The sequence below is a fragment of the Globicephala melas genome, chromosome 4 (assembly GCF_963455315.2).
Source record: "Globicephala melas chromosome 4, mGloMel1.2, whole genome shotgun sequence".
Taxonomy (NCBI): Eukaryota; Metazoa; Chordata; class Mammalia; order Artiodactyla; family Delphinidae; genus Globicephala; species Globicephala melas.
The window spans coordinates 118061462-118085738 of NC_083317.1; the positions used below are offsets into that span (position 1 = coordinate 118061462).

Sequence of the window (24277 nt, forward strand, 5' to 3'; positions counted from 1 at the left end):
TTTTGGTACAGTCAGAGCTCAAGGGGTCTTATCTGGAAGCTGTGTTTGCCAAGAAAACACACTGTTTTACTCACAGAGTATGCTTATTTGTGAGAGTGTGATAAAAATTATGATGTGGGGAGGACCTAAATCACTTCTCCAAGTCCCCGCTTAGTGCTGGCTCTATTTTATAGCCCTACATGATTTTGTTAGCGTGTTTTTTTTTTTCATTGAGATCTACTTTTCGGAAAGTTGCTGGAAAATGGTGAGTATGATCCAAATGTATCTATGGACTATTGGAGAAAAAAATAGCGAAAAGGTTTAAAAGAACTCTTTTTAAAGAAAACTATAAGTTCTTACACTTTAACAAAATGTCTATAATTTCCATTTAAATGACAGCTTGGAATAAGAAAAATGAAAACAAGTTTTAAAAAGTTACCAAGTTGGGTTTCCTTGTTGGTGCAGTGGTTAAGAATCTACCTGCCAATGCAGGGGACACGGGTTCGAGCCCTGGTCCGGGAATATCCCACATGCTGCAGAGCAACCAAGCCTGTGTGCCACAACTACTGAGCCTGTGCTCTAGAGCCCACAAGCCACAGCTACTGAGCCCACATACCATAACTACTGAAGCCTGCACACCTAGAGCCCGTGCTCCGCAACAAGAGAAGCCACCGCAATGAGAAGCCTGCGCACCGCAACAAAGAGTAGCCCCTGCTCGCCGCAACTAGGGAAAGCCCTAGCGCAGCAACGAAGACCCAACACAGTCAAAAATTAATTAATTAATTATAAAAAAGTTATCAAGTTATTAAAATATACATGAAAGTAGATGAAATATTATAATAACTCCTCATGTTTCATTATTCAATAGCATCAAAAACTTAACAGATAGAGAATCTGGTTTCATAGATACTGTTAGTTATATGTTACTACAAAAACAAACAAACAACAACAACCTAGTAGCTTGAAACAGTAAACATTTATCATCGCCTTTTCTGTGGGTCACAAATTTGGGAGCACCTTAGCTGGGCGGCTCTGAGAGTCAGTCGAATTTGCAGTCAGGCTGTTGGCGTGGACTGTGGTCATCTGTAGTAGGGTCAGGGCCACAGGATTCACTTCCGAGGTGATTCTCTCTCATGGTTGTTGGCAGGAGGCCTCAGGTCCTCAGGGGTTGTTGGCAGAAAGACTCACTTCTTCACTACATAGGGTTGCTGGAATGTTCTCATGACAGCCACTGTTTCCCCACAGAGCAGGATCTACAAGAGAGAGGACAAAAAGGAAGGCTCAATGACTCTTGTAACTTAGTGTTGGAAATCACACACTGTCATTTCTGCCATACTCTGCTTGCTAGGAGTAAGTCATGACACACATCCCACGCACAAGGAGAGAGGAATCAAGCTCCACATCTTGAAAGGAGGCATATCAAAGAATTTTTGAACATATTTCAAATATCACCACAATACATCCACCCACTTTCTACACGCCATTCCAATTATTTTGAAGAAATTCCAGACAATACATCATTTCACCCACAAATTAAAAAAATCCAAAGCACAATTTCATTCTCACAACTAAAAAAGATAATTTTTAAAATGTCATCATATATCCAATGTGCTCAAATTTCTTTGATTTCTTTTTTCATAACATGATCACATTTGGTTTGATTTGTTTGAATCATAATCCAAACAAGGACCACCTATTGCATTTAACAACTTTTGAAGTGGTGTTAAATCCTCCTTTGATCATCCAATTTGAAATATACTTACAACCAGACAAAAATATAACATGGGGTTTTTTGTAAGTGGTCCCTTGAATGATACTCATTTATGACTTTGTTTCTGCATTGCTTATTGTTCTTTTCACAAGGAACACTCAAGAAGCAAGGAACCAGATTTTCCTCAGTTAACTTTGAACCTGGAATTTGTGTTACTGCTTTGGTTATATTCCTAATAAGCCACTAGTGTACACTACAGGAACAAGTGGAAATGAAGACAGAGGTACGATGACCATTAATTGTCCATAATCTATTTATCCTGAGGAGCATGTATATACCCGTTACATATTTAGGTATTTGCTACTTGTAGTTTTTTCATGATTTTTGAGCAGAGCAGCATCTATACCTAAAGCACCATAAAAAAGGAAAAATGCTACCAAGGGGCCTTAAAGTAGCAAGACAAAGAAACTACAGCTTTTTGTGTCTGGGAAATGAATGGCTCCATTCATTTCAATAGGGATTTTGTTTTATACATACTGTATTAAGTTTGGGCACTAAACACCTGACTCCCATTTCAGAATGTATTACTTTGTTAAATGCAGGTATGTAAACAGGATAAAGTACGTTAACTACTAAATTCTTCAGTAAGTACCTTTATCTTGTTTTATTGAATATTCTATAGTGTTATCCTCAGTTCTTTCTTTAATATATGTATATATGTATGCGTTATACATATATGTGGGCTTATATATGTCATTTATATATAAATATGCATATGTTAAATTTATATATTAAAATAGCTCATAAAATTTGTCCTACAGTCTATTTTTTATTATATTTTTAAACTAATTATGGTTTTAGATCCCAATTTGCAAAAGTAAAATTTTAAGTATAATTAATCTTCCATAAATGCTGTTGTAAATGTAAAATGTTCAAAATAAAAAAACTGAGAAGTTCATGGCTTATTGTATTGTAGCTGTGTATGAGAAATTTAGATTTAATCATATATTGAAAATTAATAATTTATTTAGAAATATCTTAAACATTATTTCCAGGTGATTGTTTCTCCAATCAATGACATACCTACTTTTTCAAGAAAATACTAAATTCTTTTTCCTGATACTGTATTTTCACTCTAAGCATTTTACATTAATTAATGCTCAATTTATAAATTGCTACATTATTCATTATTATATGAATTTGCACAGTTTACTATGACAAACTTTCTGTAGCTGACTTTTGCCTGTTATTTGTTGAAATGGCAAGAATATAATTACTAATAAATTCAAACTACTGTTGAACTTTATTTCACAAGGCACAACCATTTATACCAAGAAATGTACACAAACAAGACTCCTATTTGCAGCTGGCATTAAACTTTGAAAGCAGTTGACTTTGTTATCTAGATCCAATTTTTAATGCTTACTGTTTTCTTTCTTTCTTTTTTTTAATTCTCAAACCACCAGAGGATGATTTCCTTAAGAATGTTCTCCCAGGTATGTTCAGAATATTAATTAGGCACATCTATTTCTGTGGGTAATAACAATGTCACAGGCTGAATGGACGCTGTGACCTGTGAAAGAACTATTCATATGATTTCGTCTGCCCCAGCGCATTCTTTAACAAGTGAACATAGACCTTTTTCACAGCCATCTCAAATGTTTCAACTCTGTGTTTCATGTTTGGCTCTTACATCCTAACCATATAGCTTTTCTGCCTCTTTTGGGGAAGACTTCCTTGCTCTACTTATTTAAATGTTTCTGCCTTTATGACTATTTACAGCCATATCTATGGGGCTTCTTACTGTATTTGCCTGTAACTGAAGGAGATTTTAAAGGAATTAAATTTATTCAGACTAAATCTTCCCGGGGATGCAAAGCCTTCTTAAACAATTAGCAATAATTAAAAAGCATCTATTCAGACTGGATAAAAGGTAAATAGATTTCATTTAAATATAGTAGTTAGTTGGTACAGTTTTCCCATTTGCATGTTCTTTTTTAAACCTCCTGTTGGCAAATAACTTTGAAATAACAAAAGAAAACATTGGTTTTTATCAGTTTGTATAATTTTTTCCTCATGAGTGCTATTAACAAATTGCTGAACTAAAAATTTTAATTATCTTTAATTTAGATGGTGCAACTAACACTGAATATAATAGGATGAGAATGATGTCTGAATAAAACCTAGATTTGCTTTTTAAATTTTTAATCCTAAATTAATGTGGAACTGGCTGAAAGATCTATGATTTTTTTGACTTCTGATATTTTCTGTAAGTTTTATTCTGATATTTATCTGCCTCAATGAAATATTTGCTTTGTATATGTTAAGGATGATTTGTTTGTTTTCTCAAAGTCCTCCTTAAATTATTTCAAATTAGGACTTGTCTTATGGATAGTTGATAAGATAAATTAGATTTTTATTCAAACACATTGACAATAAACTGCTAGTATATATGTTAATGTAGTGATGCATAAAATTAGTCTTATGCTCATGCATGTATATATGAGTACACACACACATACCGATTTATACAAAAACAAATGTACTTAAATTCTTTTGCTCAAGAAATGCATAGTTTAGTAGATTAGGCAGCCACTTATATGTGTTTAAGGGGGCACCAAGGAAGGCATCTAAAATCTAACTCTATCACTTGATACTTTAGTGTTATAGTTTCATTCTTCAGAATTTTAAGTAAAACCATATTTTAAAAAATATGTTCAGTTAACATATTTTAAAAATGGTAACCAGACTGGAAAAACATGACATGGGATGAAATAGGCTGGGAGAAAGAGAAAAAGACATGAAGGACCATAGAAAATAATGAAAAAATGTGGCAGGCCAAAGATGTATTTTTTCAAGGGCTATCCAGGCTCAGCCATTCTATAATAGTGAAAAATATGTGTAATGATTTTTGGTGCAAAAATAGCACCACTAAGATTAAAAGCAAGGTGTTATTGAGGTTAAGCTTACAGATTTAATCCCCAATAAAACATACAATTTCATTCGTGTTCAACCACCTACTCAGCCATTTTCCAAATACATCATAAACAAGAAATTAAAAATAAAATAGAGGGAATGATAAAACCACCTCTGGAGGATTTAAAAAAACAAAATTAAAGGTAGACTCACTTTAGAGTGATGACTGGTTACACAATCTCTAGGTAGAGAAAAGAGCACATTGCTTGAAAGTATTCTCAGCTTTTGGGAAACAAAATACTTTTTCCATAGTGATGAGTTGAAAAAAAGATAGACTTCAGTCAAAAAAATATGTGTTTAGAAAATGGTTCCTCTAATACATTGTCTAAAGGAAATTTACCTCACCAAACATAAGCTTTTATAAGGAGGATAATAATGCACTCCTTAAGGGGTAAGAATTAAGTGAAGAGAATTAAGAAATAACCTAAGTGTAATATTATAATAACTATCTCAGGGAAATGAAACACTAAAATGTCTATGTAATTAGGCTCAGGTAATATTGCTAGACAGCAAAATCACTCTCTTTTAAATACAGAAAAATAGTACCCTTAGCAAGATATAATGAAACTTTCATGAACATAAAATATGACACAAAAATCAAATATAAGTGTTTAGATGATATTTAGAAACAGAATTCTAGGGCTGCCTCAGCATGTAAAGTCCCTGAACTTTACCCTCACATCTGTAGGATGTATTCCTTTTCTGGCTGGCATAGAAGATTGTGGCGTACTCTCCTTTCCATCCTTCTCTGTGGTCCATCGCTTGTGTGACTTCTGGATCTTACCTGACTCACATCAGATGTACCTACCAAGATGCACCAAGTTTGCCAGGAGAACCTTCCAGTCAAGTACCATTTCATCTTTTGAAAACACTTGGCCCCTATTCCCAGTAGTTATTTCATTTCACAAAAAGCCTTATTAATAATTTAAAAATCAATGTATTTTTTATCAAATAACTCTGCATTTAATAGTTTAGTTTTACATTCTTAACAATCTAGCATTTCTAAAATTTATATTAGTGGAAAAAGCACTTATGTCTAATTGTACACTGAAATCTATAATTTGTACTTGCAGATTTTGAAAATAGATTTAATGTGTATAGCTATCCAATAGAGTCTCACTATGCTATAATTTTTTTTTACATCTTTATTGGAGTATAATTGCTTTACAATGGTGTGTTAGTTTCTGCTTTATAACAAAGTGAATCAGTTATACATATACATATGTTCCCATATCTCTTCCCTCTTGCATCTCCCTCCCTCCCACCCTCCCTATCCCACCCCTCTAGGTGGTCACAGAGCACCGAGCTGATCTCCCTGTGCTATGTGGCTGCTTCCCACTAGCTATCTATTTTACGTTTGGTAGTGTATATATGTCCATGCCACTCTCTCACTTTGTCACAGCTTACCCTTCCCCCTCCCCATATCCTCAAGTCCTTTCTCTAGTAAGTCTGTGTCTTTATTCCTGTCTTACCCCTAGGTTCTTCATGACATTTTTTTTTCTTAAATTCCATATATATGTGTCTTTCTTTTTCTGACTTACTTCACTCTGTATGACAGACTCTAGGTCCATCCACCTCATTACAAATAGCTCAATTTTGCTATGCTATAATTTTAAAAGAATAATTTTAATATAATACTCTATTAGGATGTGAGATTTTAAAATATAAATAAAAGAAATGCTAAAATTAAATTATTATCACTCAAGAATATGACAAAATAAAGCATCTGACTTAGAAAGTTTGTAGAAAATTACATGTAGAAAATTACATTTTTTAGTTTCATGGAGGAAACTAAAAAAAATAGTTACCATGCTCATGATTTTGATTAGGTAGAGATTTTCAAGCATCAGTTTATAAATAACACATACCTTAAATAAATAAAGTGACACATAAATTATTGAAATTATTGGTTCGGTTATTGGTTACCAAATTTACCTCATTGTAGATGAAAAAAAAAATCATGTGAAATAAAACAAATACTTAGCTACTAGATGAGATGACTTTTGAAGAATGTTTGGAAGCCAAGCATAGAGAAAGTAACCATTTGAGGATATTCCATATTCTTATAAGCTTGGCTAGAGAATATTAGTTTGGCTTTTGGGGATTTCTAACATTACCGGTAACTAGCACTACTAATTGGCTATATAATTCCTGTGACTTTAGAAAGGCTTGCTCTTAGCTAAAATAATAAAATTTATTTTTAATCTAGAAGTTTCCCTAAAGAGATCTGTCCAAGTATGAAAAACCACAGCTTTATTAATGAGCTTATAATAACTTACTTTAATCAATGGTTACCATTATCCCACATCAGTAGTAGATCTCATTGTCTTTATGTCCAGTAACATGATTTAATAGCTGTATTCTGGAATATACAGATTTTTATACTATTTTATTTTGCGTCCATTTAAAAAAAATACTATTAATGTTCTTGTAAGATAGATATAACACAATACAGATCATAATCCTAAAGATGAGGTGAAAAAATGAACATAGTGGCAAGATTGCTTTCAATATTACATCGTTCTTTTAAGGTCAACAGAGAAAACTTACTTTTTATTGTAACTTTTTCTTCTGAATTTCATGAAAACAGGCTGTCCCCAAATGTAAGGAGATAATGTGGCATAAAAGAAAGACTTAAAGTGGAAATCCCAGTTTGTCATTTACTGATCTTATGATCTTAGGAACATTAAAGTCTTTAAACCAATTTTTTCTTCCCAAGACAGACCAATATTACTCATTTCTCTGACTCCAGGGAAATAAACAAGTTATTTAACTTCTGTATAACATGAAAAGTATAATATTTGTCTTGCAGAGTTGTTATGACTCTACAATAAATGAGGAAACTATAACTTCTTTTTTTTGAAAAAAAAAAAAGGGGGTTACTCAGTAAATAGTTATGTAAAAAATGTTGTCATACTTTTCCTTGTTGATAGGACTCCAAGGCAAAACAAGTGTTTTATGCAGACAGGCCCAATGTATAAAAATGTTTGGACTATCGTCAACCCAAAGAGTTCCCCTGAAGAGTTTATTCATTAGGTACCATTTCTGAAATCCTTGGAACTGCCCAAGGCTCTTGGCAATCATAGTTAGTTTCTCTTGTATATTACCAAAGAACTCTGAACTATAATTTAAAAATATAATTTACTAATGAATAATTTTGCAATGGTCTTACTCCATTCTTAACTAGTAATTCATATATTTCCATAAGATGTTACGGAAAAACCCGAATGAACCTTTGGCCAACCCAATACAGGAAAGAGCAGACTGTTGAACCTGAACATTTTGCCAGTCTGAACATAATGTGTCCTAAAGAGCTGGACATGGAACCTGTGAACAATCAAATAAAAACAACTTGAAATTTCCCGGTAAAAAATAAAATCTTATATGTAGTCTATGAAAACTAATACATACATATAAAAGAAAATTTTAAACAGTGATAAATTCATATTTTGCCTTTCCTTTAAATTTTCATAAGAATGCAAAGAAATATGAATGCAGAACTTCTGCTTCTAAGTAATGTTGGAATAAGTGACTTGAACCAACCTCTCACTGAGAACACCTAGAAAGCCTAGATAAAATATTTTTTAAAACCTGCTTCAATACATGAGATAATTAAAAAAGCAGTGAGGACTCACAAAGTCACAGTTCAGGAAAAGACATATAGCCAGGTTGATGCACTATATTGGGGATTATCACCTTTGCATTAGATTCATCTGCCAAGAAGCTGAGAAACTAATAATCTGAGAAAAATTTCTACCAGCCTCCAAACTAGGAGGATCAACACTGTATTACAGCATCTGCCAGAAAACACTCTCTGAAATACGACTTTGAAAGGCTATTATCTAGGAAGAAGGGAACCTAAAAGTAGACCCTCCCTAGCAAGTACTAAAGCCTGAGGGCAATTAAGTTATTTTTGATTGCAAATGTTCTAGCCACCCAACAGATTTCATTTCATATAAATTATTGACCCTCAATCCAAATTAACTGTAAACACATTAAAGGAAAACAAATGAAAACCAAGAAAATAAGAGTCAGTAGAAATACAATCACAGGTTGTCAAGATAATGGAGTAGAGAGATGCATATGATAATATATTATGTTATATATTCAAGAAGATAAACAAGAAAATTGAAAATGTCAGAAACCTAAAAACTACAAAAAAGGACAAAATATAAACTCCAGATCTAAAAATTATAGTAAATTATATCAGGAACTTGATGGAGGGTTTATTGGTAGCTTAAATATAACTGAAGAAAGAATTTATAAACAAGAAGATAAGTCAAAAGAAAATATCCAGAATGAAGTCCTAAGACTTTTATTATCTTACTGTTCATTGCCACATTGCTTCTATGGTCAAAGAACAAGGGAATACAACACAAGAGGAAAATGAAGAACAGAACATAATATGATTATTGGCCTAAATACAGGCACATACAAAGAGAAAATTTAAATTCCAAATATATTCAATATATACATACCACAGTATCTGTTGTTAATAATGAATTACCTTCACGACTCAACCAAGATGGAATATTTTTTCCAGGATTATATTATCAACAGTTATGTGAGGATTGCATATAATTACTAACATGCTTCAATATTTGACACCTTGAAGGAGATTTATGTTGATTTTTTAAAAAATAAATTTATTTATTTGTTTTCTTTTATTTTTGGCTGTGTTGGGGTCTTTCTTGCTGCTCCAGGGCTTTCTCTAGTTGCAGTGAGTGGGGGCTGCTCTTCGTTGCAGTGCACAGGCTTCTCATTGCGATGGTTTCTCTTGTTGTGGAGCACGGGCTCTAGGAGCGTGGACTTCAGTAGCTGCAGCATGAGGGGTCAGTAGTTGTGGCTTGTGGGCTCTCTAGAGTGCAGACTCAGTAGCTGTGGCACATGGACTTAGTTGCTCCACAGCATGTGGGATCTTCCCGGATCAGGTCTAAAACCCGTGTCCCCTGCATTGGCAGGTGGATTCTTAACCACTGTTCCACCAGGAAAGTCCTATGTTGACTTTCTGTTTGTTTACTTGCCCTTACTCACCAGCTCCATCACTAAAATCTCCTTGGGGACGAAGTCTTTCTCTGTCTTCTTTTCAGTTATTTCCTCTACATTTTGCAACATCCCTAACAGATAATAGGGATTATCTACCCAATTAAAGTTGAATAAAAAAAAGTCTGCATGATTCAATTTAAAAAATCAATTGATGTGAAAAATATATTCTCCAATTTTTGTTCTCTTCCTTCTAGTTCTTGTCTAATATCAAATCTGTTATTGAGATTATTTGCCATCATGGTTAGTCTTGACCTTTAAATAGAGGTAATTAGTAAAATACTTGTTCACATATGTGACATCATTATGGTCTTTTTGCTTCATGTAACTTGTCAGAAAGAGCAGGAGAAGTTTTATACCTCAGTTGATTTGTATTTCCAGACACATACCAGAAAAAATAAAGCCATGGTCAATAGCAGACACCTACTCTTAACATAAACTTCTACAAGATCTTATTAATTGAAAATAACAGAATAAATTAAAATCTAAGAGGCCATATAGAGAATAATTAAAATTAAGATATTAGTTATATTAACACCAGTTTAAAATATTAAATGAAATTATAGGAACTTCCTTAATTATACCTAAGTTTACCAATATCTATACCTGTGGAAGCCTGCTGATCTTACTGCACCTCCTTGTACTGTTGGACCCAAAGAGATTGGTATGAGTGTGTTCTGATTCTTGGTAATTGAACCTCCTTTAAGCTATCCCTTTAATACTCACCCTCCCCATCCCAAGTCCCAGAGGAAGGTTTAATAACGGATTCCAAGTTTAAGCATGGCTATCCACCCATTTGGCTTAGTTCATTAAGATAACTTCTCTCATATGTCTGGTGTCTCAGCTGAGAAAGCTAGAATGCTGTGAAGCTGGCTGGCATCTCTGTCTCTGTGTGGGGCTTTTCCACGTGGCAGGCTTGGACTTACTCAGAACATGGCAATCTCAGGATAGTCTTCTTGCATGGTGGCTGGTTTCCCCCAAAGTGCTCCTTCTAAAAGAGCAAAGAGGAAGCTATTAGATACAACAAATCTTCTAATTTGACCTTAAAAGTCACACAGAGTCACTTCTACTGTCTTCTATTTATTATCTGCCTAGATTCAATATAGGAGGTGACTACACAAAAGTATTAATACCAGGAGGCATGGCTTACTGGGGCCATCTTGGAAGAGGTCCTGCCATCTTTTGTAACCTCTTGAGCCAAGAAAAACTAACAGAAACCATTTATAAGAAATGTATTTTTGCCTTTGCCTCAATATTTTCTTAGCTCTTTTAATTTTTAAATCATGGATTCAACAATAAACTCTGTTACATACCACAAACAGTAAGTTTTGCCCTGGGCAGTAGGTGTGGTATGCAATAGATACACAGTCTGTGTCTTTAGTTTATGTATGTTCTTCTGGTTTAGCACACATTTCTGAAAGGATTCATGACATCTTAATTGAAATGCCATATGCAACTCAAAGTATTTTAAGATACACTTATTGAATACCTACCATATGCTAAGTGCTAAGAATATATCAATTAACAAAATGCTGTCTTATCTTCAGAGTTTAGGATTAGGACAGGCAGTGCTTGTTGTTTCCACATCTCAATTTCCCCTTGGACAGATCCTTATATAGTGTATCCAAAATTCTTTTTCTCAGACCCTCACCCTGAAATCTCTTTCATGCTGAAAAGAAACTGTCTTTCAGGTTACAAAAAGAGTTTAGCAAATGAAACAGTATGAGTGATAAATGTTAACTGTTATTCCTTCTTTCCTTCCCCTATATGATTTCAGGTGGGATTTATTAAGAGAAGATGTATTTCTTCTTCTGTGTCACGAAGACATTTTTTCATCTGTATTCTCCAAGGAACTTCATGGTGAAATAGATAAAATGTCAGAAATAATTAAGAAAAATGCAAGGGTATCCAACAACCTAAAGTTATACCTTTTGGTGATGCCTAGTTTTCATCTCTTCGGTCCCTTGAGAGATACAAACACCAACTTATCACATCCTTTAGATGATGATGTGTTAAATTAATGTGAATGAACTCATGGTACGGTAACTGGGGAGGATGACAAAGAAATTTTCTTAGAGAGCAGAGGTCGTGGAATCTAAGAGGTCAATATACACTATGCAATAGATACAGGATGTAGAATCTTTAAGTATTGTTGTTTAAAAAGCCTCCTAAATATCTTTTATCATTTTCATTTGTTTCAATCATACTTTTATTTTATCACTTTTTAACCTACTATTTTCTTTAACCACAAAACTTGCCTTTTTAAACATTTGTTTCAGTTTTTCCTTTTACCTTTCAGTCTTAGGTGTTTAGAGAACTATGGTAGTAAAAACAACACACAGAGAAAGTGGACCACCTGTATCAGAAATGTGATAACTCACAATCATGGGACTCTCCTTTGTAAAGACTTAGCATATATTTTCTTACCTCAGTTGAAATACTTTTATTCTAGATGTACAAACTAATTTTAATGAAATGTTCCTAAGAATCAGTTTTTTCTGATTGGCCATGATAAATAGATATGAATCATTTATTAATATTCTATTAATTATTTGAAACATGTGTTATTAAGATTAGATAAGAACTAGATAAAATATCTGTAACTATATATATCTGCCTATCTAAAACTTTTAATTACTCATTAGTAGTGGTAGTTATAATAAAACAGATAAAAGCTTTAAAATATACCAGTATCAAGCAAGTTGAGCAAGTTGCTCCCAGCATAAATTTAGCTCTGCTCTTCAAAGCCATACATTTTAAACAGGACAAGGTGATCCTTGGACTAACTCTGTCTTTGGATGGGCACACATGTTTAATTCTGGGAACAATATTAGGTATTTTATTTGCCTGCAGCTATGAACCACATTCTTCAATATTAGCTATATAAATAATAAAGGTCTCTAACTTGCCTTGGCTTTCTTTAAACCAAATAATAAAAGTCTCTAATTGGCCTTGGCTTTCTGATAAACTTGGATAGGGAAGAAGTTATTGGCTTTCAGGCTTCTAGAGATACCAGCAATGCTAAGGCCTTATCTGGATAACTAAAAATCCCAATTAATGGAATCTAAAATATCAATATTTTAATATATCTAATACATTAAAGTTGCAATATTTATTTACAAATATATTTTTGTATATATTCTATAATATCTTGGATACTTCACAGAAATTCTCATAAGTGGGAAATTTAAAACTATACCCTTGCATCTAGAGAGATAAATTTTGGATATATAACCAAGAATATACTTGTAATTAGAAAATGCTCTCATGACCTCATTGTGGATTTAACATGTTCACTTCCAAATTTTTAATTCAAGTTTTCATTTGGCAACATGAGATGTAAAAATATTTTGAACATTTTAAACTAAATAGATGTAAAAGACATTTTAGACATTTAAAATATATGTACTTTAACTAATAATTGAATTTGAAATGTATTTATGAAAGTTGATTTTCCATATACATAAATATGTGCCTATATGTAAATGTTAAACTTTCTATTTTATATACATAAAATTCAATATACTGCTATTTGATTTTTTTTTTTTTGCTTTTTTTGACAATTAACAATTGTGTATATTTAAGGTGTACAATTTGATGATTTGATATACATATGTATAGTGCATCATTACCACATTCAAGCGAATTAACATATCCATCCCTTAGCTACTTACCATTTTCTTGTGTACCAGGACCACTTAAAATCTACTCTCTTAGCAAATTTCAAGTATAAAATAAAGTATTGTTAACTATACTCATATTGTTGTACATTAGATCTACAGAACTTATCCATCTTGCATGACTGAAACTTTGTACCCTTTGACCAACATCTCCCCATTTACCCCTCCCCCCAGCCCCTGGCAACCATCATTCTTCTCTCTTATGTGAGTTCTCTTATTTTAGATTCTACATGTAACTGACTTATTTTCCTTAGCATAGTGTCCTCCACATTCAGTTCTTACAAGGCACTTCTAGTGGTGGCAAACTCCATCAGGTTTTGTTTGTCTGGTTATGTCTTTATCTCTCCTCCATTTTTAAAGGATAATTTTGCCAGGTATAGTAATCTTGATTGGTAGTATTTTCTTTCAGTACTTTGAAAATATTATCTCAGTCTCCTCACCTGCAAGCTTTCTACTGAGAAATCCACGGATAGCCTTATGGCATTTCTCTTTATGTGATGCATTGCTTTTCTATTGCTGCTTTCAAAATTCTCTTTGTCTTTGACTTTTAACAATTTAATTATAATGTTTCTCAGTGTAGACCTCTTTAGTTTCAACTTAACTTGGGAACCTTTGGGCTTTATGAATCTGGATGTCCATTTTCCTCCTCTGATTTGGGAAATTTAAAGCCATTATTTCTTCAAATATATTTTCTGCCCCTTTCTTTTTCTCTGCTTTTTCTGGTAATTCCATAATGTTTATATTGGTTCACTTGGTTGTTTCTCACAAATCTCTTAGGCTTTCTTCACTCTTTTTCTTTCTTTTTTCTCCTCTGAGTGAATAATTTTAAATGACTTGTTTTTGGGTTAACAATTTTTTTTTTTTTTGCTTGAATTTGTTGTTAAAATTTTCTATTGTATTTTTCATTTTACTCATTGTATTTTTCAGCTCCAGCATTTCTGTTTGGTTCCTTTTTATGATGTCTCTTTGTTGAACTTCTAGTTTTGTTCATGTATTGCTTTTCTGATTTCATTGAGTTGACTGTGTTCTCTTTTAGCTCACCAAGCTAAAAGAGAATTTTGAATTCTTTGACAGGAATTTTTGTAGATCTTTATTTCTTTAGTTTTAGTAACTGAAAACTTATTGCGTTCTTTTGGTAGCATCATATTTCCTTAATTTTTTATGTTTCTTGAAGCCTTGCATGGATGTCTGCAAGTTGGAGGGAACAGTCACCTCTTGCAGACTTTATGGACTGGATTTGGTGGGAAAGACCTTATTTATGGGTGTATGTGAGGGCACTAGCTGGGAGAGGTGTGGTGGCTCTGTGGGGCCTCAGCAGTGGCATAGCCTCTGTGGAGCTCTGTCAGCTGAAGCCAGCATCGGTGAAGACTGAGGAGGTCTTTAGTGGCCTAGGCTGTGGATATTTGTGGCATTGAAGGTTTCTGTGGTCCTGCTGTTTTCCTTTATCCTTGCAGGAGGAAGTCCTGGCTAAGGGAATCTTGCTTGGCATTGGGTCTGGCCTGCAGGTGTACATGCAGTGGCAGTAGCACCAGGATCTGAGGTCCATGTGAGCTTGCAGCAGCAGTGACATTGGTATCTGGGGTGCAGGAGAGGGGAGGGTTGGTTCTAGCCCCAGGATGTGAGAATGAGGCACAGGAGCAGCTCCTTTGAGGGAAGAGCAGTGCTTGCTGCCTCTCCAAGGTGGGTGGCAAAGTGGCATGCCCTCCGGAAAGCTCCTTCAACTGGGTTCAGTGTCAGTGAAGACTGTAGGGGTCCTCAGTAGTGAATGCTGCAGGTTTCTGTCATGGTGGTGAGGGCTACTGGATCCTCCTACTCTCCATTTCCACCATGGGAGAAGGTTGCACAGAGGGAACCCCTCTTGGTGCTGAGCTATGCCAGGCTGAGGGATGGGATGACACAAGCAAAATACTTCCTATGCTTGTGTATGAGAGTATCCTGGGTTTCTGTGCTCCACAGTGTTTCTGCAACTCTCCCATTGTATTCCAGAGTTCTCCTAGAGATATTTCCACTGGCATGTAGTTGTTTATTCATTGTTCTTGTTTGTTTTGGAGGGGTGACAAGCACTGGGGCCTCCTAGTCTTCCACCTTGCTGACATCACCCCCCAATATACTGCATTTAATATTGAATTGATATTCTGCCAAGTTATAATTTGTTAAGGTTACAGTTAAACATGCATATTAGTATTCAGCATTTTTGTTGCTTTTACTTTGTCCACTCTTCTGCCATGGAGGGTGGAGGTTGGGGAGTCCAGATATCCTAAAAGACAGGTTACAAATGAGCCACCACCTAAGCATATAGTGAAAGGAAATGGTTGTCTTGGCAACTGGATCAAAATTAATGCTTTCAAACCCTGACTCTTCTACTCAGATAAACTTTTAGTTTGGTGGTTTTCAGATATACTTTGATACTAAAAGGCAGATCTCTTATTACAGTAGAAATTTATCAGCTGAACACCTTTTTTTTTTCTTATTCATGAGTTGTGTTCCTTGAATTGTAATTTTACTTGGGGCAGTTGGACCTTGCAACAAGACCTTCAGTTGTTCCAGCTGAACAAGTTTCAGCGAGAACAACTAAAATAGCAATTTAACCTATAAATCAAAGTATTTACAGGAGAAAATTTAAAATTTTTATTTTTGTGTGTTTTATTCCAAAATGCTTATTAATTCTAATATTTAAATCTTTTTCCCAGTTTGAAGAAATAATATATTTTTGTAAAAAATTGTAAAATATAGAAAAATTAAAGAAGAAAACAAAAATTACCTACAAATCCATCACTCTTATCTTATGTTTTATTCCAGTCTTTTTATCATGCATATCTTGGAATGGTGCCATATTTTTCTTCTATTTGTCACTTGCTCTCTTTCAAAAATCTGTTGCTTAACAATTTATCCTATTACTAAAATAGCTTGCAATGGCAGTGTAATACCACATTGGTAATATTGCCATTGAACTGATAATGTATTTGAAATATTGTACTGTGGCTAATTTGTACTATTTTTTATTTAAAATATTGTAAAATCACTGCATATAAATCTTTTCTGTGTCTCTGCTTATTTCCTTAAAATACTTTCTTATAAGTGAAATGTTGGCTCGACCTATGTACCATTTTTCAGTTTTCTTTATTTATTGTCAAATTATTCTCTAGATTCTAGAACAGTTCTAGAGTTTGGAATGTTGTCATCAATTTATGGTCCTTCCATCAAAGTAAGAAAGCTCCAGTATCATCATACTCTGTCCAAATTTGGGATTTGCCAATGGAATAGTCTTAATAGGAATATTTTGCAATTCACTTCTTTATTAGTGAGGTTGAACATACTTTTGTACTTTATTAAATATTTATATTTATCTTAAGTGAGTTATATATACTCAGCTCTTATCAAATTTGATGGTGTGTCTTCTATTTTCACTTTCCTTTTAAATTTTTAATATCAAAAATATTTTTTTAATTTGGTGGAAGTCAGATTAATTTTCCCTCTTGCTAGTGTTTTTCTTCTTTTTTTGTGTTTAGACAATCCTTTCCAAATCCAAGATTAGAAAAAATTACTTTCTATATTCTTCTGAGTGCTTCATGATTTTGTTACACTTAACTTATTTAAGGAATTTAATGCCTTGTTAGACAAGAAATTCTCAACTGAGCCAATGCATTTATAGTACCTCATTTACCTACCATACAAATTCCATGAGATAGATATCACTAATCTTAATAGAAAATTGAGAGACATAGAGATGTTATTACCAAAGGTCAAATATCTAACAAGTGGTGTGTTTATACTGTTTCCATGTTATAGCATGGGAAGTTTCCTCTGAGAATTAACAGATGTGAGTTAGCTTTCCACAAGCATTCCCTAGAGTGCTGCCTTCCCGATTAGTTAGTCCCAACCTTTGCCTCATGCCACCAAGACGCTTCCTTTGCCTCTAATCAACGTTATGAGATGGTTGGTCTACCATGTACCGCTTTTCACAAGAAGCTAGTATTACCATCTCTCTTCTGGTGTCAAACACTGACATCTTCTTATCTACTTCTTTCAAGCATAGAATAGGTCTTTTCCCTTGATTTTATATAGGCTTAATTGTGCAAAGAACAGGAGTAACTTTTCAGGAAACTTTGCTAGTGGTTTAGAAATAATGAAAGGGAAGCTCAAAATGGAGACTAGTGCACGAGTTCAGGTGCTCTCACTGGAATGGCCCCTGACTTCAAGAAGCCAGAGGCATCTCACCTCTACTACTTGAAGAGGAAGCTCAACTTTACCACTGGAAGGGGCAGCTCACCCCAAGACTACCACCAGTAGGGCTCCAGGCATCTTTGTGTGTCAGTCAGAGCCAAAGTGACTCCTGACCATAAAGGGAGGAGAAAGATCTTCCCTTTTACTCACTCACTCAATTGCTTGCTCACTCATTCACTCTCTTACTCATTCACATCTTGAGTCTTGATTTTCTGCCCCAGCATCAGTCTCTTCATAGTATAATTTAAAGTGTGAATATACATTTCTTTTTGGTGAAACTCCCTCCCTAAACACACACACACACGCGGGCGCACACACACACACAAGGGTCTGGTCTATTCTGGTCCTGTGGCATCAATAAAAGGACCAACTATATTAGTCCAATATCCCCAAAGCCAGTTTATTAAGACTTAGGTAATATATGAACAAAATCAATCATCTAAATGAAGCCATGTCAAGTTTGCTCAGATTTATTTTCTTTCTTCTCTAATCAGCTATCTAAAATAGCTTGTGATCTATTCTGGCTATCTTTATCTGTGTGGGAAAAAAAATCCAAAACTCAATGACTTAAAAAACTTTATTTTGCTTTACATGTTTGTCTCTAATTTATGCAGGACTTGGCAGAGCCAACTTGTCTCTCTTCTACTTGGCATCAGCAAAGATGGCTTAATTGCTGGAAACTAGTGTCATCTGAAGACTTGTTCACTTACATGTCTGGCAACTGTAACTGTCTGTCAGTTGGTATCTTAGCTAAGGCTACCAAGCAAAACACCTATACAGGATGTTTTGATGTGGCCCGAGGTTCCTCACAACATTGTGTTTGGATTCAAAGGGTGAGCATCCCAAGAAACAGAGAGCCAGGTGGAAGTTATATTACTTTATGATGTACCAGTGAAAGTCAAGAAGCATCATTTCCACCACATTCTATTAAATTAAAGCAATCACAAAGTTCCACCCAATTTCAAAGAGATGGGAAATAGACTGTACTTCTTGAAGGAGGATTGACAAGGTTCTGGAAAATTCTGTGGGGACAGAAGTATTACTGTGGCTGATTTTATAAAGTACAATCTGCCACAGTCTCCCTTCTGGTGATAAAATCCACATTCAACCCACATGTAAAAAAATCTACAAGGCCCCCAAAATCTTATCCTATTATGGTTTCAGGTTCAGGTTCAAATTCTAAATTATGTTCAGTTGCATATCAGGCTTCTCAGTGTGTGATTTGCAAGTATCAGCTCCTTGAGAATAGTTTTTATAGATTAAACAAACATTAAACTAAATAGACAAGTTATCAGCTCCCAAGACTACCAATATACAATGGCAGGACATGCGTCAGATAGATAACCACTATAAACACTCATTCAAAATGGACTGAAAAGAGAGGCCCAGATTAATCAGTGGGTCACAGAACTCTGAAATCCTGGAAGGTACATGTTGGCAGTCCCTTGACTGGTGACTACTTAATGAGGATAAAGAGGGTTAAAAGGGACTTTTATTTATTCTTTTTTTTTTTTTTTTTTTTGCGGTACGCGGGCCTCTCACTGCTGTGGCCTCTCCCGTTACGGAGCACAGGCTCACGGACGCGCAGGCTCAGCGGCCATGGCTCACGGGCCCAGCCGCTCCGCGACACGTGGGATCATCCCAGACCGGGGCGCGAACCCAGGTCCCCTGCATCAGCAGGCGGACTCTCAACCACTGCGCCACCAGGGAAGCCCTATTTATTCTTTTATTAAATTCCTAATTGTTAAAATATATACAGTGAGCATGCATTTATGGATTACTTTTATAATTATGGTAATATAAATATGTGTTTTAATTTGGAAAAAGAGATTAAATGAGGAATTCATAAGGCAAAAAAATAGAATTAATAATCCAAACACAAATAAAACATTTGAAATCAAAATGTTGAATGAGACAAATATATTACAACATAAATAAATTATGGATACAATATAAATTAAAACCTGCTTGTAATTTTGTCTGTAGTTTGAAAATTAATACATGAATATAAGGGAAAAGCAAACAACTGTGGTGACCATGTTTTGTTTTGTTTTACTTTATACTCTCCTGGGATCTACTAAAGGAATAAGAAGCAAATGGAACCAAAATATTTTGTTGAGTATAATATAAGCTATTTAGAGCCCCTGAGGATTTTGAAGTTCTGGGTAAACTCACTCTCAGAACAATGGAAAATTCACCATGAAATTATCAACATTTAAAAATTTACTTTAATTCAAATGAAAATATGTCTAAAATATAAACAGTATCCTGAATTTTTAAATGTAGTTTGCTCAGTTAGGATCATTAGTTTTATTTCACTCAACCTAAATGAAGATATTGTTATATAAGATAGTGATAAGCTCAGGATATGTTGAAATATAAAGTTCAACTTTCCCTTTATCTATTTCTATGAAACAATGATTACTAGCTTTATTGAATGGTTGGGTAAACTGAGAAACAGACTAACAATCCAAATAGAAATTTGAAAGTAAAAGTTATGAGTACAACATATGTAAACCAGTATGACAATTCCAACTCTGTATTTTGAAAATTAACACACTAACATAAGAAAAAAACAAAGTATGGTGGCCAAGATTATTTTACATTATCCCTTCCTGGAATCTACTGTAGGCAAAAGAAATCATGAAAATGACAGGCTGCTAGAGTTTTTGAAATTTTGTACAATATCACTTTCCACTCATATTCATAGACTGTGCACTGGCAGCACCTGTTGTAATTTCCTGTTTCTAATTTTGACTTTGAAGCTGGATAACTAAGTCCAGGGCATTGTGAATTAAACACAAATAAATTATTTCAATAAAATACATGAAATAAATCAACTTTGAGCAGTAGCTCCAGAGGCTTTTTGATAAGTAAAAGTCAATTTGAACTTTGCTTAATTGGTTTTCTTTTCAGCAGTCTTACTGGTTTGATTCACATTTTGTAACCATGTTTCAAATAGATATTATTACAAGATGGCTGGGACCAGAATTCATGGTATGCAGTCGTGTGGTTACATATTTCTGTAAAATATTTGTGGCAGAGTTTGTAAAGCACACTTTTGTGGTGAGAGTCATGACAGTATGAAATAATCTCATATTCATCTTTTGAAATTCAGTTCCTTGAATGTTTAGTTCTGGAAGGGAACTGAAGCCCACATTTTGTTTCTGAGGTTTCCAAATTCTCTTCTGAAAATCTTCCATCCCAATGACACTCTGGAGAGTAATGGCCAGTACATTTTATTGCAAATGTACTTTACTCAACCCTGCAGGGCCCACTGAATAACTTCTATACTGACTTCACAAGACCGACACCAAAGCAGAAAAACAGCCAACCTGCATGATGCTGGGAAACCTTAAAAACAACAATGGGTAAGACAGGACTCTATGTACTGAATGGCCCTCTGTCCTATTCAGCACATTTTGTAGAGTATCCCATTTTCTAAAGCACTTTGATAGTTCACCTTTAACGAAATCAAAGCTTTTAAGGGGAACGGACTGATGATATTGCAGCCCTGATATTCTCTCACTACCAGATGGGCAGAGTGGTAGATGTTTAACTTAGCACAGTGTTAGCTGCAAGATGCATGAGTTCCAAAATGATTCTAAGTGTTCATTTAACATGAGGCTTCCTTTGAGAAAAGGCTGCCAGTGGTGCATAATTGTGCCAAATGTGCAGTAGTTTCATAATGTGGGCTGTAATCCACTAGGAACTAAATCCTGCTATTACTCTCTTTAGGGAGACTTCTAAAATTCTGCTCTTCTTATTGTGAATAGCAACCTGAAGTAGTTAGAGGTTACTGGAAATCTTCTTAAAAAATTGCTGCACATGTGTCGAAGCTTTCTTAATGTAAGTCTCAATAATGTGTTTATCAGTTGGGCTCTCCCTAGAGCCACAAGATGGAGAAGGCAGCATATTCTCTTCTAATAAGTTATTCTTTTATTTTGTATATTATGGCTTTAGTTATAATATAATTGGATATTAAAAATTAAATAATCAGTGTCTTCTTCAATGACTAGAATCATTTTTGTGTACTGACAGAGACCCTCTTTCCATGGTATTGGTCTTACAATGGGATCTGGCTTTATGAAAATGTAGATGTGTGCAGAAGCACACCTTTCACATGGGGATTTCTATTCACCATTCACATATTTGTGTGTGTGAGTGAGTGTGTGTGCATGTGTTGCAGTGTTGACATTCACCTATCTTAAGAGTAAACCCCACAACCATTTCCCAGAGCGCTGCCACATTCTGTAACTGTTCAAGCAGGAAGTGAAGAGTTTCTTATCGAACTGAACCAACCAGGGGCCTTTAAAGAAGCAGAATGCAATTACCCAAATTGGAATTTGGCCAGGACAATGGAGCTAGTGCCTCAACTCTTCCAGAAAGTACCAAGACTCTGGTTTTATGTCTTATCCGAAAGTTGATGCCAACAGTCAAAAAGTGTGTTTCTTTCAGACTGTTTGGCAATCCAGAGCTGAAGCTGCCTTTTGTGGGAAAAAAAAAAAAAGAATCAGACAAATAGTGGATTGGTGCAACCAGTTCTCATTGGGGCAGTTGTTGTTTTACTTTTTTAAAGAGAAAAATAAGGATTCTGTTTTTTTCCTCAGACTAGCTCAGAGTTCCCTTTGCTATTTCAATGACCAACAAACATACGGCATCTAAATCCCTACGATTTATTACAAAAATTAACCCTGTCTCTTACCAAAGTAAAAAAAGATAAACAATAATTTCACTCTATCTTTTTACATAATTTGTTTCTAGAGTTAGTACATTTTAAATTTCTAATATTATTAGTAGAGCTTCCATACACCATCAGATAATTATATTATTAATGAATTTATATGCAAGGATTGTAGTAAAACAGATTCAAGATAATAATTCAGAACGATCAGTTTTAATAGAGACAAGCTGCATGGTAAGTGTCTAATTATAGGTTGAAAAGGGTTTTCATGATATCTAGTGCAAAAGAATTATTTGACAATATTCATTTATAATCTAAATATATTTCAATTGATGGAAATAATATTTCAAAATTTCTAAAAATAGGACAATTTCTGTATATGTTTCAAATAGACTTAATAAAAAGATAATAAATGCATCTTTAAAAAGAAAAAGGCTTAAAGCATTTTTAGTAGCCTTAATTATTATAATAAGATTGGGTTCTTATTAACTAAGGAAATACTAAAGGAAAGGTAATTGTGATGTTAGTTAAAAGGAATGATAATGTAATTCAACTTACGAGTGTAATAGTTTTCAGTTTAAGATTTGTTTCAAATATCACACAATTATCCAAGTCTCTCTGCTTGTGAGTGGACTTTATTTTCACATTTATCTTTATACTTATAGAACTAATCCCAAAGTTACTCTTAAATGTACTGCACAAGCTTTTCTATTTCCGTTTGGGTCACGGGGTCAGAACACTATTCTCATGAGGTCAGGGTCATCCTCATTAGCGTTGCTCTGTTCTGAGGCCACCGATTACGTCTTTCATCCTGAGAAGCCTGGGGTGCCTGGAAGGGAAAGCAGGTGGATCCAGAAAAATCTATCATAGCCATAAGTACCCCGATTAATGGCAGGTCAGGACTGCCATTTTCATACACAAAGAATGGCATATTATTACTCTTCATCCTCTACATTCATCTGAAATCTACTCATTAGAAAAAAGATGCCTCTGTCAAGGATAAGCCAAAAAGAAGTTAACATATTTCAATTTAAAAAGCAGTGTTCCTCTAATAATAGAGTTTTTCTTAAGCATTTAAAAAAAATTTAATTTTTAAATTAAAATTTTTTTAATTAAATTAAAAATTTTTAATTTAATTTTAAAACTTAATTTAAAAAATTTTAATTCCTAATTTAAAATTTTCCACAGAAAACTTAGTTGCATGAAGAAATTCTCAAAATATAATTTAATTAAATTAAGCTTATAATTCAATGTTAAATCATGTAGAAAATTTTATATAATAAGTATATATTATATTAGTATATAGCATATATTTTATATAATACTATATTATTTATTAGTATATAGTTATATTATAATATTAATATATAATGCTACTTAATATGATAATGTATATTATATTACATATTGATTATAATTATATTAAGTATATTACAATTCATGATTGTAATAGTATAATTCCAAAATCATACCTCATATTATTATATCCCCGAAGGAAACAATCTTCATGAAGAGCAAGACCAATGTACAAAAGGCAGTGGAACCAAGGGAAAGGATGAGAGGAGAAAAAGAGAAGATAGGGGCGGTCAGGAGTGACTGTAAATGACATAATTTGACACCCTGGATTCAAGGATGTGTCTGAAGTAGGACTTATTTACCCCTAGTATCTTAATTACATGAAGTTATAACTCTCCCTTTGTTTTTCTTACATTGATTTGAGTTAAAGATTCTTACTAATACATCTGCTATTAGCTCAATTAAAAGGTAGTTAACTAACCAAAGAAATAAACTGTATGATACTTCAAAATTGAAAACATGTGTGTTCATGCTTGCACAATGTTTTGAGATTCCAGTGTGTATCTACATCTTATGGGGGAAAAAAGGAGCTTATTTCATTTAACAACGAGTAAAAGAGATATAGTCAAAAATTTTAAGAATTAGAATATTTTAAAACATGTTTAATAATTATTATAAAATATA

At 34.0% G+C, this 24277-nt stretch overlaps 2 long non-coding RNA genes across 5 annotated transcripts in view; one reads left to right on the forward strand and one right to left on the reverse strand.

The window, feature by feature from the left end:
• Positions 1 to 13395, forward strand: part of LOC132597270 (uncharacterized) — a 61522-nt gene extending 48127 nt beyond the window's left edge. For 2 of the 4 annotated variants that reach the window (XR_009563788.1, XR_009563789.1), the window contains 3 exons: positions 1843 to 1973; positions 3157 to 3186; positions 5355 to 5813. This is a non-coding gene — a long non-coding RNA (uncharacterized lncRNA). Of the gene's footprint in view, positions 1 to 444; positions 1974 to 3156; positions 3187 to 5354; positions 5814 to 11486 lie in introns of those variants that run through there. The other 2 variants (XR_009563791.1, XR_009563790.1) reach the window with 2 other exon arrangements.
• The window catches only part of LOC132597269 (uncharacterized), a 48521-nt gene that overhangs the window by 3821 nt on the left and 20423 nt on the right, over positions 1 to 24277 (reverse strand). The window contains exons 4-6 of the long non-coding RNA XR_009563787.1: positions 23770 to 23800; positions 10636 to 10700; positions 997 to 1232 (exon numbers count right to left, since the gene is read on the reverse strand). This is a non-coding gene — a long non-coding RNA (uncharacterized lncRNA). The remainder of the gene's footprint in view (positions 1 to 996; positions 1233 to 10635; positions 10701 to 23769; positions 23801 to 24277) is intronic.